Source organism: Falco cherrug, chromosome 2 (assembly GCF_023634085.1).
Source record: "Falco cherrug isolate bFalChe1 chromosome 2, bFalChe1.pri, whole genome shotgun sequence".
In the NCBI taxonomy this organism is placed as follows: Eukaryota; Metazoa; Chordata; class Aves; order Falconiformes; family Falconidae; genus Falco; species Falco cherrug.
The window spans coordinates 115,365,723-115,384,290 of NC_073698.1; the positions used below are offsets into that span (position 1 = coordinate 115,365,723).

An 18,568-nucleotide genomic window follows, 5' to 3' on the forward strand; every position below is an offset into this window, starting at 1 on the left:
AAATACAACGCTGTGCCTTTTCTGTCTTTCTTTTCAGTTTCTTCTAGCTGTATTCTATGTTAGTGTGAGTTACTACCAGTGCTGTTTAAGGCTAGGATTCTCAGTTCGCAATGTGAAAACGTTCCACAAAACAGCAGCTGTTCTCTGTAGTTTGATACAAAAAAATATAGTTATATGATTACTCATTGACAGCATGTGTGCATCTTAGGTGCTATGGAAGTCAAAAGAGGATAAGTGCTTTGTTCCCTGGGAAGTATAAATTAGACCAGCACAAGCTGCATTTGCATCTTACAGTATCTGGAGCTCTGCGTGAGACTGGAGTCTTCATCATGCTACACATAACACAGATAAGGATTTTTTCTGCTCCTCACAATTTGTGTAAGTTTTCTGAAATAAAGCTCATTTGAAAACTCAGAGAAACAAAAAACCAAAGTGGAGATATTTCCATTTGGTGATACATAATGCCATTTTTGTGATACAAGAACTTTTTTTGTTATGAAACATAAACATTAATTAAAATGAGAAGATTCTCTTATATTACCTAAGGCTAGTAAATAACAATCCACCTTTTCATATTAGATTTGTAATTCTTAAAATGAGAAATGTTTTAGGGGGTCAAAGGAAGCAATAGCTTAGGTCAAAAATGGAAATTAACATGAGCAGTCTCATCTCAGTTATAAATTTGCATGTACACATTTCAAATCTATCATAGTAGGCATACAGGAACTTGACTGGCAGTCTGATTAAGAAAAGCACGAGACCGGGGTTAGAGGTAATTTCATTTGCAGGTTGTATTGGTCTGGGAAAACATATATAACATCTCTGATATTATGCTTGGTATCAGCTCACACTACAAATCTATAATACTTAAAACAAATAGGAATTAATCACAAGCCTTCTCCATCCTCCTCCTGCTTTCTTCCACCATATATTATAAATACTGCACTTGCAGAATGGATCCTACTCAGTCTCATTTATATAGCACAGCTAAGCTTTCAAGGCGTACAAACACTACACAAAGAGGCCTGTCAGTTAGATTCCCAGTCACTTTTGATAATATTTGAAAGAAAACAATGAACTCAGACCCTCTTTGAATACAGACAGAAAAAGGACTTAACACAGCAATCAAGAAGCACAAGAACAGAAGAAAAGCCAACAGAAAGGGGATGTCTGTGTGTTACTACGTTTTAATATTACTGAAATATAAAACTGGAAGCAACCTCTGTTCGGTGGTAAATAAAGTGTTAGACTTCATAATGCTTCTAGTATCAACTTTATGATCCCAATTAAATCTTCAACATTTCATCCATAATATTATAGCTTCTTCTTTATAGACTCCTTTCTAATGCAAAACTTAAGTTCATGCAATCTTAACACTGTTGTTGGAATAATGAATGAGATTTGAATCAACTATAAGACTCTTAATCTTAATTGGCAAGAGGTGTGGGAAGATGAAAACTCCCCTTTCCCTATAATCTAATCAAACCCAGCAATATCAGCTTCCACATTGCAATGTCAGCCTTTCCACTGAAGGGCTGAGCAGGAGGTTAGGAAATAATGAATTGTAAACATTAATGTAAATATCAAAGGTTCATACTGGTCATGCCAGGTAAGCCACCTCAGCAACATTTGTGTTCCCTCTTGTACTCTCTCACCCGCCTTGCTGGCACTGCTTTCAGCAGCCTGCCCCAGCAGGCTGAAGCAGGGGCTGTATTTTGAAAGGTTTCCCAATGGGTTGGTTGAAAACCTAAATTGCATGCTTTAAGGAGGAGCCCACAAGAACTCCAAAATCAGAACCACTTCCAGATCGTCTGGTCAAAGCCAGGAGGAACTTTAAATTCCAATTCTCAATTCAGAAAGAACAGATTTTTGCAAGAGCTTTTAGAAAAGAGGCCCTACCAGCTATAGCTATTGCAGCAAGGCAGAGGGAAAGACTCCTGTGGTGCTTGTGAAAAACTGGAGTTTGAGGCTTGCTGATAGCACCCTATGGCTGCAAGCACCTTCCTATCCTTGATGCTAATGCTCATCAGGTGCATTGACATTTGGACACTGGGGAAAGACAGAGATATTGTCCCTGAGTCCTGACGAGTAGCAGTCATAACTCACCTCCAGCAAGCAGGAAGAAACCTTGTCTGAATTTCTAAGAGCTCGCTTTGACACAGCACAGTACTGTAGCCATTGAAGATGAGAACACTGTTCAGGACAATGCAACTTAGCCAGCTAATATACTTGAGAGAGGTGAAAGACGTAAACGGTGCTTTTTTCACCCTCTTCGGTAAGCGTCAAGGAGCCCAGGAGGCAGGCTGGGGAGACACTGCACCACTGCTGCTGAGGCAGATGTGACGAACCATCAAGATTCTTGGATTATCCATTCTAATAGCTGGTAGCAAAGGGCTAGAATTTGAAAAGTAGCTTGATTTTCAAAAACAGCTACAAAGTAGGAACGATCTTCACACCATAAACAACGGTAATCCCTTCATGGCTTCTTGAGTCTACACATGCGAGCTTGCCCAGATTTCTAAAGTCACCATAAAATGATGAAGAGAGACTTTTTCTTCTATTATCCTGCATAGATAAGACTCTGAAACCCCCAAGACAATCCCCAAGGCAGGGATGTCTGTTTGCCTGCAAAAATATTTCAATGACCACTAACAGTATCATCTATCTATCATCTTTTGTATAAAACACAGAAGCAAAGGTGAGGCGTTTGATACACAGTGGAGTGAGAAAGCAGCTGGCATTACTGCAATTTATGCATAGCCAGCCAGACAAGCTGTTGCGACGGATGGTTATGCATTTTAGCACAGCCTGCGGTTGGCACATTGTTTAAATAAAAAATATGAGGCCCACACATCCAAAACAACGATGGAAAGCTGATGATCAGTCTTATAGGAGTGGGCTGTTGCTTCTTAATTATTATTTTGTTTTAATAAATATTATATTTTATGAAATACATCATTTATTACTTAATACCAAACCACTCGCGGCTGAAGTGAGTGATTTTAGCTAAACTGCTGAATTGCCATATGCTAGGCAGGCCTTTTATGCATTAACCAGAAACACGGAATGAAAATGGCTATTGCTGGCGGGTAATAGCATCCTCCTAGTGGTGGGGCAAATCTGGCAAGTGTACCACCAGGTTCAACGTCAGTAGTGCAGTGGCCACGATTTAATATGCTCCAATAACCGGAACGCTATTTCAGATGCAATGTGCCATAGCTTCTATCTTACTTTCGCTCCTCTCAGTCCACTAAAATAATTCAAGGGACATGGAGTTACTTTTTGCTCTACTTCTGCCACATTAAGTTCAAGCAAAGCACAGGGAAATAGAACCGACCTGAACAAATGACTGATGGTTTCTCTTGGGTTTCAAAGGCAAAAAGGTGTTACAGGAAAAATGCAGCCTTTTACTGACTGCAGACTTTTCTCAGAATAGGGGGGACAGAACAGAAAGAAACAGAATTCATTACTACTTCTAACTGGAGAAAACCCCTGGCAACTGCCAGCATTTCCTTTGTGTGAGACCATTCCTGGGAACACTTAGTTGTACGTTAATATGCCCAGCTGCTGAACTGCAGAGGAGGCCTGTTCACATGGTGATGCAGTATATATGGAATAATAAATGTCAATAATAATGATAAATATATAATAATATATAAGCTGTAACCTTTAGCTAACCCTAACCCTTAGTTTTGCCATGATTTTGAAACCTGCTAACATAAATTAGGAATTATTTTCACTGATCTAGTAAATTACTGTGAGTTTATTGTGAACTGGCTGAAGATGCATCCTGTGGTTAAGGCATTCATGGTCAGGGAGGAGGAACCTTCTGTAGCAAAGGACAGTGGACACAGTCAAAAGAAAAGAGATAATTTGGTGTTGTCAGTACAGGCAGAGACCTGGGCACTTCATGTGAGCACTGGCACAGAATATTAACAGGGCTCGGCTAAGAAAACAGCCAACCTAAATTTGCTATGGTAAATTAGCAGCTAGCCTAATTTATTTTATTTTCATGCACTGTATGCCAGATACTAATGTTTTTACATTTTTTTGTATTATTACATAATGCAGTGTTTTTATTTTTGTTTATTTTTCAAGCACTACAGTACAGTTTTGTCCATTGCAATCTGGTAATTAGATAGCCAGTGGTATTACAGAACTCCTTATGACTGAATTCAGTGCATGAGCATTGGTGGATTGCCGAGTGCTCTCGTGATGTAAGAAAGTCTCTTCTGAGACCTGCTCACAAATGAAGCAGAACTAACCAGTCCCTCTTGGACAAGCTGATTACCTGGAAAGCAATCAGCCATGAGTTTGTTCTGCCAGCCTCCGGGATATGAGCAAATAGTAAATGTAACTTCCAGCAGAAGTAACACAGAAAGCACATCTAAGAGGCAAATAGCTGTAATGCAGGTACAGGCAGCACTGAAGCACACAAGTTCTTGTTGCTGTCCCAAAATACTCTGCTGTGACACAGAAAGCACAGCCATCCGTACTCTGTCAGTCAGCGTCTCACAGCAACTAATTTTCCAGCAGTGATCAGGAAGCTTAGAGCACTCGTTCATCAACATCCAGGGAACTGAACTAGATCCCAGTACAGAACACTTTGCCCTTCTGGTAACGCAGTTTGTGTTTTAGATTTTAACTGTGACAAGCTTTGCATTTTGCTCGGGTTTAACATGGCATTACAGCTGCTAGGTGTTTCACTTTGTTACTGCCAGGTCCAGACATACCACAACCTGGAAAAGGAAAACAAGTGCCTGCAACAACTGAGTGACAAGCCTAAAACACCTGGGAGAAGACCATTGCAGAAGAAATAATGATTTAGACGAAAACAAATTAGGAGCTGATTTATATTCCAGGAGACATTTTATTGCCTGCCACTCTCTATCCCACTGAAATATTGTGATGGATTGGGGTGAGTGAAGAGAATTACTAGGTGCTGGTAATGACAATTTGAACAATGAGGTGAAGGAAACACACCATGCTCGGCCTCTTCCCAGAACAGGGTTAGCTTGTTGTGGAAGGAATCAAGGAAGGAAATACAACCCATTAGTCAGTGGAGGCACTTCAGGATGCACATTCACACTGTGGGCATCCCTAACCCCAAATTCTGGTGAATTTCAACGACTGTATTCTGAGGTCAAATTACTGACAGGGAACTGAAAACTGAAAGCAGATTAAACAGAACTTTACCTGCTTTCCACAGAGCTGCAAGCCACCCAGCAGTTACTTGTCAAAGCATGGGAAGAGATCTATCCCATTTAATCCGCAAAAGCCTTGGTGAAAGGGGTGTGAATACGTTCTGAAAATGTTAATAGCCTAAAGCATATTTGAACTCTTTCTATGAAAAAGCTGTAATCACAAAGTGACTATGTGCAAGCCAGGCCACTTCTGAAATGATGGTGTTGCAACTACTGTCATCATCATGATCCTGCACATACAGGCATTCGGCTTTCTCAAGACAAGTGTCAATCTTGCGTTCCCAACAGTATGAGAAAATAATCATCGTAAGATCTCTTTCATTTGATAAAAAAAAAGAACCTTTTTGAAAACATCTAGAGCCAGAAGAGCAGAGTTATTCTGCCAAAGGGAAGTGGTTGCTGAAAAGGGATAGGAAGATTGGGCGAGGTAGTAGTGTAGGTGTAAATTGAGTCATGGCTTTTCTATAGTATCAGTGGCCACAGTCCAGCCTGGTCTCAGGTAGTATGTTACCATGACAACTTGTCCAAAAAAATGAAGGAGTGAAACAGAAAAGAGAAGAAAATCTTTATTTTTCAGCACGTCATTTAGAAAGACACTTAGAAGTTAGTCAAAATTCCCAAAGTGTTGGAGCTCTTAGTCATGTTTCTGAGACCTCTGAGATCTATCACAAAAGGTTGTAGGACCGTCATGGAAAGGCAGTCTTCTTTCTCCCTGGGAAGCCTGTGAGATTTCCAGGGGTTTCAGGATGCTTTCATACTCTTTAAAAGTGTGGATACACTCCGTCAACCTGACTCGCTCAACAGTAAGTCTCTGACATCTGCTGGCTTGTCACTAGGTGGAACAGAGGTTTTCTGAGCCCACGCTGTTCAATGTGAGCTACGAGATGTATCTTCAGGCAAAGGTGGTCTGAAGTGAGGTGCGAAATGTCACACCCAAAATACACCACAGCCTGACATACAGCAGCAGGAAAAATAAAGGACATATGTCTTAACCCTTCCATCTCACAGGGCCCAGCTCTGGCACACTCCAAGCATTGAGCTTGTTTAACTTGCTACTGCCGAAATCAGAGAGGATGAGGAACAGGAAAAGGAGTTCAGATGTGAACCAGGAGAAATCCAACACCTTTGGGCAACCCTTCAGGAACTAGCTTTGTGCTAGGCAGCGGCCTGGTACGTGTCCAGGGTTAGCCCAACAATTGTGCTTTATTCTCTGCCGTTACCTGAATTGGGTCAAGGTACTAGTTTGCCTTATAATGCTTATCAAAATACAGACATGTTTTTGAGGCGATTCTGATATTTGATTTAAAATCAAGGAAATGCTCAAAATACCTGGACAGCGGAGAAACAGATGGCTGCTTTTTTGGCTATGGAGAACAGAAACAAGTAGAGACCAGACAATTTCCCAAGAATGAGACAGGCAATTGAAAAGGAGCCAAAAAAACCTCCTTCTTTGCTACCACATGATTGGAAATATTTGGGGAAAATTATATAAGCACAGAGGTAAAAAGAAAAAAAAAAATCTGAGATCTCTTCCCTCTGAGGCCAGCTATGACTCTAGAAAGAGGCCTGTGGTTACACAGAAAGGAAGGTAAGTAACAGGAGGACTGTTCCCTGAATTCCCTCCTGCAGGGTCAGATGGCCAGCACTGACATAAGTACTTCCTTGCTAATCTTTTTGTGATCTTTTTCTTTGTTGAAGGATTTTTGAGCAATAAGAAATATATTCTCAGAAGAATAAAAGGGGAATAGTAGAGGGATGAGACCCTGGGAACAGCCATATGGATGGAGAATGACTTTATTCTCTGTCCTGGCGTTTTTGATGACCTGAACTTGATAGTACAGTACTCCCTCTAAAAGAGAAATCTCTGGGTCATGCCATGGCAGAAGTGATGCCTTCCCCATGCAGATTTTTATGATCTCAGCGACAGACTGAGCCTTGGGAGACAGCAAAAGTAGGGATAAGACAGCAAAGGAAAAACTGATTTTAGAAAGCACCCAGAAATAAGAAAGGAAAACTCCTGACAGGAAAATCTCAAATCTAAGGAGGCTCAATAGGAAACAGGCTGAAATACTTTGAATCCTGTGAGGACTCAGACTGTGCACATATGACACGCTAATAACAAGGTCACTGTGTGTTTTTTCTCTCATCCCTGGCACTTCAGATCCAACAGACTTGTTTTGGGGAGAAATAAGGATAGGCTGGAATGGAAACCGACCACCATGTGACAGCTTTGTTTTTGGAGAAAAAGATTCTTTCTAAATCATAGAGAGGGTGTGAGATACCATCTGTGTCACCTTCCCCTTTCGGGAGGGAAAAAAACACGCAACTTGTCCAACTGGCATGCCAACAGTAGAAGCAGTTGAAGCAAAATTAGGTAAATAAGGAAGAAAGGTTAACAAACTTTAATTTCATTGAATAAATGCCAGATGTGCTCAGTGAGTAAACAGGACTCCAAGCCAATCAGACCACTAAGAGGAGATGGAAGGATGGGGAGATACTCCTGTCTTCTATCATGTTTTAGAATGATGCACAACACGGACTGCCTGTGAACCCATTACATTTGAAATACACATACATGAAAAAAATTAACATGTAGCCTTCCAAGCATTTTTAATTTCTCAACCTTCCTCCTCTCACTTAAACATACTGATGTTTTTACAGAAGATTCCCCTAGCTGAATGATACCACAAATAATTTCTCTCAGGTTTCAGTAAAAGCCAAGCAGTTCAGGTGAGCATCTCATGATGCCAAATATGAGTAGGTCGATCCAACCTAATGTACCTAAGAAAAACAACTAGGAAACAAACATTCTGAAGGCAATTGCTGTTAAGTGGCAAAAAACAATGACACTAAATGAAAGTATGAGAAATCACAGGGAAAAAAAAGCTTGAGTTTATAACTAAAGGTTTTGACAAGATCAATAGATAAGTACACGGTTGCAACACTGAGCAAGGAACTTTGATGGACAGTTGTGATTATCTGCAATAATATCTGCATTTCCGAGAACCCCTTTCCCAGAAAGAACTTAAGGACAATAAGGAGAATGTGTTCTGCTGCAGAAACTAACAAAAGATTAAAACAGCTAAATATGAGGAGCTTGGCTAAGCAGCAAACTCCAGAAGAAGAGGAAAACGCTGTATAAATACGTACAGCATATAAACACACAGGCGAGGTAATCACTGAGGATAAGGTGGGTGATAGGTCAGTGGAGTAACAGTACAAAGTGAAAAAAAGAAAAACAAAGGAAAAAATGTGGTCCAGATCATAAGAAAAACTTTTTAAGACAGCAAAACCTATTCAGCTGTGAAATATTATCCCAGAGGATAAAGAAGTTCTACAACCTATGACATTTTAAATCCACTGTAAACAATTCACTAACATCAAAAAAAAGAAAATAAATGTAGAAAACTTTTGGTTCTGGACAAAGTGACCAAGTCCACTCCTCTATCTTCAAAGTTCAAAGAACATTTATATTATCCCTTTCTCCAAAGACTAGCCTCATCAAATAGTGGAACTTTTAATATTTCATGCCCATCTAAATCACATTTTTACATATGGTACTTTACATGTTCACCATTCAACATTAATAGCAGAATTTTCATTAGGTAATACGAAATAATATGAAAGGAAAAGATTGAAAATGTATCATCCAAGTCACAGGTGTGCTGTGAGCTGAGATAGCAATTATCAAGATCATTATTATAGTACATTAGCGTCTAATGGTGTGCGATAAGGATTGCAAAATACCGACTATGTACTTAGCTATCTTTCATTTGGCATTCAGTGACAAAAAGGAAAATTATCTGTATTGTATGTATACACTGAACGACTGAGAAAATAGAAAGCAGTATTAAATGCTTTGACATGTAGAGCAGAAAACTAACACATTAACAGGAAAAACTTAAATACTTTTTCATTTTTATAAACAGCAGTGCCAGCTTTGGAAAAAAAGACCTGTCAGAAGGTGCTAGGATGGTGCCTTGAATAAAGCAATTTTTGTGTCCTCGGGTCACTTAAAAAATGGTGGTAGTGTGTGTATGCGCACATGTGTGTCCATGCACACACATGCACAAAGGACCACCAATTTCATAAATATTTTTAAACAAAATGCTTTTCTTTCACCACAATTGACTTTTTGAGCAAAAGATGTCTGGCTGAATCAATTTAAACAGCAACATGGAATTTGGCAGGAGTCCATTTCTGCTGAGATTAAACCAGCTGCTACTGAATCCATTGATCCTTTTAGCTATTGATTTGTTAATTTAATAAAACCTGAAGTTTTAGAATGTGAACAAATTCACAGTGCTGAGGAGACAGGATTTTGATAAGCTCTGCTGCCAAACTGGTAACACTATCAAATGAGAAAATCACATGATTTAAAATATTAAATATTTTCAGTGTGGCAGCTTGCTTAAAATAAAATTCTAAAGCGAAGTGTGACCTGTTCGAAAAAAGCTCTTGTAATTAAAAAGGATAAAAACCAACAGATCTGCTCCCTTTCTTTTCCTTGTACTAATATTAGTGATTAAAACAATTTTGCCATATTTCATGCTCCTCTTTGACAAGCCAAATTATCTTTAGGAGAAAATAACAGATTCTATTCTTGTTATAAGTAAAATTAACGCAAGTTCTAACTAAGGATCAGGTTCTCCCTGAGATATCTCATGCCACAACAGCCCTCGCTGTGCAGCTCCCAGCTTTTGTTCTCAGTGGAAAGAGTGTATTGCCAAACAGGTAGAGATTTCACAGTGTAAATATGCCATGCTCTTAGCAGCTACCCAAACTGTATCACTGGCATTATTCTTGTCTTTTTCCCTGCTTGGGGCATTAGAACCATTAGGATGTACTTGTTTTCTCATTAATTCAATTCACATAAATGAATGCTTGTGAGAGTCAGAGGGCCATAGCTATAGACTGCCAAACTGATAGAGTGACCTCTATTGCTGGTGGCATTTAGAGCAGATCAGCAATTTATCACCAAAATAGTTTTTCTCTGGAAAATGCTAGTTGCAGAAAATGGATGTTTTGGAAAAAAAAAAAGATGTAACAAATCTGTAAAAACCTGCCTGTTTTCCTACCAGCTGTCCCGAAGAACGGCTGTGGATCCCAGGCTGTGAACAATTTGAGCTCCAAGGGGATGACTGAGGATCGAAGTAACTTATAACAGCTTCTAGCAGCTCAGAAGGTGAATTTGCTGTATGAACTGCATCAGAGGAAGGAATTAGAATTTCAGTGTTTCTGTCTCAATCAAATGGATTGAGGTTCTGTATTCCCAGTATAAAACCAAAATGAGCAAAGTATATGGTAAAAAGAAAATATTACTGTTGAGGAAAGTCTCCCATCTGGGAAATTTTCCTGAACTACAATTAGCTACAAGATTGGTGATTGCTCGGTTTAGCCTGCCATACCACTCACAGATCAGCACTGTGAGCTGCATCATCACTTAAGAGCAAGAGAACAGGGGCATTAGTATAAAACCTGATGAAACAGAATATGAAACTGAAGAAAATCTGGCAACACATGACTGACTCCAGATTTAGCATGGGTTTCCTGAGAAATGGAGACCAGAAGCCTTGACATTGCCAAGCTTTGGTTGCACAAACTATTCCCCAAAAACCTGTACTTGCACTAGCTGAAAAGCACATACCAAACACACACCATTCTAGCCGTATAAGCGGAGAAATTTATACATACAAATGTCTATATAAACCCCCAGTTTCTATGTTTTTTAATTACTGTTGAGAGTCCCAGTGCACTAGATCGGAAATGCAAGATTCTGTTTGAATGGTTTTCATGAATTCATTGCAGTCTTTACTGAAGTTTTTTTCCACTGGAACAAAGAGGAAGCATGGAGATGCACAAAGAGTTGTAGGGGGGATATTGTAAAGGATATACATTTTCTCCTCCAAAAATTAAACTATAAAGTGTGAAAATCAAAATATAGGTGGAACAAACCCAAGACAACTTCCACTCACAAGAAGTTGTTTGTGTTACTCATTGTCTATTACTTTGAGACTTGGCTCATTCTTATTATATCTGTTTATTCTCTTCGAATAATATACAATATCTAAGCAGTATTGATATATATGTAAGATTAAAATAGTGCCAGATTTTAAGATAGTGCCAGATATTAAGATAGTGCCAGAATTCAAAGAGCAGTCTCTTGGGTGGCCACGTGAAACGTTTGAAATTCACATGCCATGCCACCAGCCAAGAACACTATCTAATAAAAAGACAAAGCAAAAAAGAATTAATACATCACTATTGAGATAAGCACCTTGATAAGTCTGAAGGAAAGCACAGGCTTTGAACTTTTCATATTTTCCATTCCATACAGGTTTACTCTATCACTGAAGATATGGGCAGAGAGCACACTAGACGAGTTAAATTCAAGGAAAATTTAATATGTTTGTAGAGGTACACGACATGTGAAATTATGGAAAATGACAAAGTCCAGGAAATCTAGGTAAGTATTAATGTGAGTCTTCAGGAAATCCATATACTTACAAATTTTGACTGGCCATGAAGTTCCAGCCTGAACAGAAGTAACTCAAGGTCAAAGCTATGAATGGTATGCAGCCTGTGCAATAAAAATGTAAATATCCTTCATCCCATGAAACTATAAATATTTTTAGTTACACTGTGCAACTGGCCATCAGCACAGCAAGGAAGAGAGTGATGAGTCTGTTCTTCATAGACAGCCAGTGCAGATGCTGATAACCAGAACTATAGAAAGTGCAACTCTTGCTGCTATGGTATTCTGTATGTGCATACACCACATACACATACAAATAAATCTCTATGGATCAAGTAAAATAAGGAGAAATAAACCTAAAAGTAGATAGCTTATTCATAGGTATCAGCAGTAATGAGAGGGTTGAAAAGAAATGATTTTGAACTAATTAAAAAATATTGAAAAGCTGTCTTCTACTTTTCTATCTACATTTATCCGTCATTTTGTATCGGAACAGCTACAGGTTGAAAATGTGACATAATCAAACCAGCTTTCAACTGGGCTTAAAGTCAATTTCCCTTCCTAGTCCTGATTCAATTTAAAATATATTGTCCTTTTGAGTGGAAATCTACCTTAACGGGAAGATGGTTAAAACTGATCGTCCTGCCAAATCCTAAATATTTCCATGACATAAGGGTTTACATTTCCAGGTCTGCAGTGCAGGGGCTGTTCTTTCTGGGCTTTTCTAAGGGATCTTGAATGACATAAACTTGATGTGAGATTGGGCCTTTTGCACATCTGCCATAGCGACTCAGAATTATATTACCACTCAAAGAGTGAACAAACATGAAACATTCAATAAATTCCTCTGATGTGATTATGTCAGACAGAAGTTGTTTTTCATTTAGTTGCCTTCAAACTTGATGCATCCCAGAGCCATCACCAAGAAAGTAAACACTGTGATTATGAAATGAAATAGTAGGTGCTATACACTTAAGATCAACTTTTATATCACTTTAAACAATAAACTTTACTTAGGATAGGTTATTAACATGAGAATATAGCAATACTTCTCCCATTCTTTCAAAAAAGCCATTGATCGCTGTGCTACCTTTTGTGTTTGAAAGAGGCATAAACAGTATCTTACCTTCTAAAGAATGGGGACTCAGATAATATTGTATCTTTTACAATTTCAATCCAATATGAAAACGGGGTCCTGGTATCATCCTAGATAACTGGGATAGGATGATTCCTGTACCTGTTATATTCTTCTGCATCAGGAAAAAAACCCACCAGTCTAGAAACTAATTCCGAAGCATAACAAAGAATAAAAGCTTCAGATGTTTAAATTTAATACAGTTTGCAGTAGCAGTGGACAACAAATTTTCTTCCAATAGAAATTAGTAACTTCAATATACAGTTTTTCAGAATCAGTCTGGCTAGTTCTGTTGTATTAGTTGATGCAATTACAATAATAGGTTTTAAATGGGTTTATATTTCAAGAATGATTGTGCTGAATTGAATTATTCCCTACTTATCATGAAAATATTGGATGAACATTCCTTATTTTCAACCCACACCTTTAAATTGATTTCCATCCACTTCAGTGTGACTAGATTTTTAAAATAAAGCAGGCAGATACTTCACAATCTCAAGTGCTGTCACAAGTAGCAAATCTGATCCAGAATGTAAAAATAACTGAATTAAGTCCAACCTCTCTACACAAATATGCAAATGGACACCCACCTAAGGAAGTCTACACATCATCATCGGCTCTCTAGCCAAGAACTTGACTTACACAGAACAATACAAAGTTTTGTTTAAGGCTTTCCATTTAGAGATATTTAATTGCTGAAGAAATGTTGATGAAGTTCAAGGTGATATGGAAAGGAAGACTAAACGAAGGTATAAAGCAGAATGAGGTGGACTGAATAATGTGGTTTTCTCCTTGAACAGTATGCTGAGATCAGTTCCATCTTGGGAGAACCTAGGACGACCTTTTTATGAAAGGATACCAAAGAGAGTTTTTAAGGCTGATAGTTTTAATTCCTAATGTATTTTTGTATCTAGTAGTGGGGAAGAATATTTATTGTGATTAAGAGATACAGAAGAAAAGAAGAAACTCCTTATTGGACACCATTACACATCAAATAATATATTAGTTTCTACCAAAAAAACCCATCATAATGAGGAAATAGACAAATGCAAAAGAAACACTAATGCATAAGTCTGATAAATAAAAAGGTCAAGAGTTCTGAGAGACAAATCTGGTAATAACTTTATTCGCCTTGACTCACACAGTACTCATTCATTTTCTTCACAACTGAGGAATGAGACTCATGTATTCATACAGAATCAAATATAGAAAAAAGAGGTGCCACTCCCACAGACTGGCACTAAGCAAGGTGGCAGGAAGGAAGGTGCTCCTTCCTGTGTGTGGCACACGGAGGCAAAGCAGTCCTCTTGGTGGGCTCATGCACAGCTGGATGATTTGGGCTCAGAAATGAAATAAGGGTCTGGTGGACCCTTAGCATTGACAACCAGCAAGCAACAGCAAGAAAAAAGAAGTAACTTTTGAGAAAGGTGACCAAGGCCTTTGGATTTATACACAGTGGTTTTCCTCATGGATTTCTCCACATATCTGGGCTTGAAGGAGGGACAGCATCAGAAACTGGGAAAGGCCACAACAAAGAAACAAACCCCCACTGTCTTATTGAACCTGTAGAGGACAGTTTCCTGCATGGCCTTAAACAAAGTTCAGTCACATTAACTGATAAATCTGATGATATAAATCTACTTAGTGCTTCCCCTGTGTGGACTTGTTTTCCTATGTGGAGGTGGGCACAGGGCTGGCAAATACAACACAGGACTTGTGAGATTATCTGTGCCCTTTTGGAGAAGTAGCTGGAGACCACAGAGAACATCTTAGGATGTTTAAAATGGCACTAGGCATTATGTTTAGGCAACTGAATCTCCCTACTAATATCCGACAGGATCAAATGCTGTTAGAGAATCAGATCTTGAAGGAACATCAACATAGCCATGTTTGAATATGTTTTTAAATGCTCTACATAAGCAATTATCATAATTATTCTTAATAATAAATCTGAAACAGGCAATGCACATGCTTACTATAATAAAATATATCTGTATCAGGTATTAAGAAAGGTCTGTGAATTATATTTTTTTACCATGCCCCGAAAACTTCCTAATGAGAATTAAAAATCCCAAATACTAAGTCAATATGATGATTTACTATATGCCAGAAACAAAAGCAGGGATCATTCCTAATTCTGTTTCTGAATAGCAGGGAGCACTGTGGTTCATTATATCCACCTTTTTTTTCACAGTCAGATGCTGGAGGTTACAGTTTTCGAATATAAGCATCGACTGTAATAGAAGTATGAACATCAGGCCAGAGGAAAGAGTAGCTGCTGTTCTGTACGTTGAAGAGGAGCGTATGTATTCCAGCCCTCAAAACCGATTAGTTATATGGACAGAGGAGAGGAAAAACTGAAGCCAAGATACTACAACCCTGGTGTTGAATACTGTTGAAACTTCATTAGCTCTGCATTCTCCAGAAACTCATTATCTGAAATAACATTTGATATTTCAAAAAAGTCAAAGGGAGCATAAGAGCCGCTCTTACTCTGTCCTTTTACATTTTCATGAAGAGTTCAGCTTGAGTAATACATTTTAATTTTATTTTCTTTTGTTTGAGAAAGATGGTTTAATTCAGTATTACCTGAACTGAAAATATTCTCAATTCATAGAATCACAAAATAATTCAAGTCGAAAGGACTCGGTAGAGACCCAACTGAGCAAGTCTCAGGTAGATCAGTTGCCCAGGGACTCATCGAGTCAAGTTTTGAATATCTGCAGGCATGGAGATTCCTCAACCCTTCTAGGCACCTGCTGCAGTGCTTGACCACCCTCAAAACAATCGGGGAAACAATTTCACTTATTTCTGAACAAATTTCTTATGTTGCAACTTGAGTCCATTGCATCTTTTCTTTTGCCCATGCAGTCTTTAGAGTCTGGCTTTGTCTCCTCTATAACGAACTGTGGTGACGTAAGTCGAGGCGACTGAAAAGAAACACTATGTCTGCATGGCTGGGTTCGGACAAAATGGCCTTTATTGCTTATACAGACTATTTATATATCTTAGACAGTGCAGGTGTTAGACCCTGATAGGTTTTTGTGTCCTTCTTCTTGCTTGCTATTTGCTGTTGCTGTAGGTGCCCGTACGCTGCGGTTCTAAGTTCCGGTTCTTCACATCCTGTTTACATACCTGACAATTTGTGGCTGTCTTAAAGGTACACGGCTAAGTCTTTGAGGTCAACTAACTTGTCTGCAGACCCGCTGCAGACCCCAACAATGAACACCATTACTTGTCTGAATAGATGCCTGTAGCTTTCCCTTCTCCAGGCTGAACGAGCCCAGCTCCCACAGCCTCTCCTTGTGCATCCTGTGCTCTGGCCCCTGACCAGCACGGTGGCCCACTGCTGGGCTTGGTCCAGTACCTCAGCCTCTCTCTTGTATGGGAAGCCCCAAACTGGGCACAGTGCCCCATGTGCAGTTTCACAAGTGTCAAAGAGAGGGTGAGGATCACTGCCTTCAGCCCGCTGGCTGAAGTCTCGCTAGAGCCGCTCGGGATGCGGCTGGCTTGCTTTGCTGCAAGGGCGCAGTGGCTAGCTCTTTTTTAACCTGCCATCTACCACTTCTGTTCTGCAAGGCTGAATTCTTGCCAGCTGGCACCCAGCCTGTGTTAGTGCTTGGAATTATTCCAGTTCAGATGCAGGATTTTGCACTTGCCTGTGCTGAACTTCACAAGGTTTCTTTTAGTCCATTTCTCCAGCACGTTGAGGTCCCACTGAATGCCAAGCCTTCCCTCCAATGTGCTTTCAAATTTAGTGTCAGATCCTGAGCTTGCTGAACATGCAGCTCACCCCATTGTCCACGTGGTTAATGCAAATGCTACATGGTCTTGGACAAGGTATCAGCAGTTGAGGTGTGCCACGGATAACCAGCCATCATCTGGGCTTCAGACTGCTGATCTCTGCTTTTTATGCCCAGCAGCCAAGACAGTTGGTTTCCACCTATGTCGTGGTCTACCCATCCAGTCTGTAAGGATACTACCATATGGCAGCCCACATCAAAGGTCTTTCTAAAGTAAAGTAAAGAGCATCCACTGCTCTCCCCTGGTTTGCTCAGCCTTCACATACCATTGTAGACAACCATCAGTCAAGCTGGTGAGACACAGTTTGCCCTTGATAAATCCGTAATGGTTGTACCAATCCCCTTCTTGTCCTCATGTGTGTGGATGTGCTTTTCAGGAGGATTTGCTCCACAATCTTCGTGGCGATTGAAGTGACACTGGCTAGCCTGGATCCTCTTGACCTTGCCTCTCTTGAAGATGGGTGTGACATTTCCTTTCTTCCAGTCATCAGAAACCAGGTTCCAGTTATTGATCACCATGACCTTTCAAAGGTGGCAGATAGCCTTGCAAAGGCATCGCCCAGCTCCCTCAGCACCCCTGAGTGCATCCCCTCTGGTCCCACAGGCTAGTCTATGTCTTATTAGTTTATGTGCTCCTTAGCTCCATTTTCCAATATGCTTCATTGGGGATGATGCTTCATTCCCACTGATGCTCAGGGACTCAGGAGGCTCAAGAGCATATATATTGCCAGTTAAGACCGGTAAAATAAAACCTTGACATTATTCTTTTTTATCTTTATGTAACAAAGACATTTTAAACTTCCTATCACTTCCAGATGTCCCTCTGACTTCTACTAACACTCCCCAGTTACCCTAAGTGGTTTATCACTGCTGCGTGTTTTTCACTCGCTTCCCATTCACTCTGAATGGGAAAAGTCACTCAGTGCTTTCTATCATATAAAGTTCTTCACATTCTGAGTTCAAATGAGTCTTCCAATAAATTTTATGCTCACAGTAAATAGTATAGGTTACACTTGAGAAAAGTGTCTTATACTTCTGTATGACGTTATCATATGGATATATTTATTATGTAACCAAACACTGCAAAATACAGACTAACATTAGGAGTCAGATTGTTTGCTTGAAAACTTGTGTTTTTCAAGCAGATTTGACTATAAATATTGTGGTTGCATCTGACCATCTGCCATTCTTTTCTTCAATGACAACAGAAGCAGTTCACAGCGACTCTCCTAATCTATTTGTATGCTCAGACAGCAACTTGATACATGGTTTTCATAAGCACTTTGAAGTATGTCACACATGCCAGGTTTAAGAATCTCAGAGATAGGTTTCTTAATAATTTGTTTCACTGTATGCAAAAGAGAGGACAGAGAAATTCCCTTATTCAATCTGTCAACTTTCTACTCTGTATGTTCAGTTAGGAAATGTATGATTTTCTATGCGTAAGTTTCTTTGTCTAATCATACTGAAAACCATCAACCTAAGTTTGATTATGCTCCACATTTAAGCAGCTACTTCGCTGTTCATTGAATGTGAGCAATCTTCCGTAGGTTGCAAAGCAGAAATTTTTTTTTATTACTCAATTTTCTTAATGCTCATGCAGTTTCATGCTGATTCAAGAGACTGCAACAGCTTCATTCTTCACTTTACTTATTTGTGGCCATATTTTGTGAGAGCAATAGCTGTCACTGAACTCTACTCCTCTGCGTGATGTGGAGTCTTCTGTTACCAACTTACTGAAGCAACTGAAGCACTCAATACACCAGATTTGTGTAGATATATTTGTGGTTTCAACATACTTTTTTTTGTGTATGTCCCATATTTAGATTTAATTTCAGTGGCTCCACATTTTCTAAGAAATTTAATACTTGTTCCTATAAATTTCCAGTCAGATTATTACCACTGGTAAAGCATGGGTAAACTAATTGCTACTCAAAGACAGATTCACTAC

The 18,568-nt window shown here is 39.3% G+C and overlaps 1 protein-coding gene across 2 annotated transcripts in view; it reads right to left on the reverse strand.

Annotated features, from left to right (window-relative positions):
* EPHA6 (EPH receptor A6) overlaps positions 1 to 18,568 on the reverse strand; it is a 513,385-nt gene that overhangs the window by 257,539 nt on the left and 237,278 nt on the right. The gene's annotated exons all lie outside the window — the stretch shown is intronic.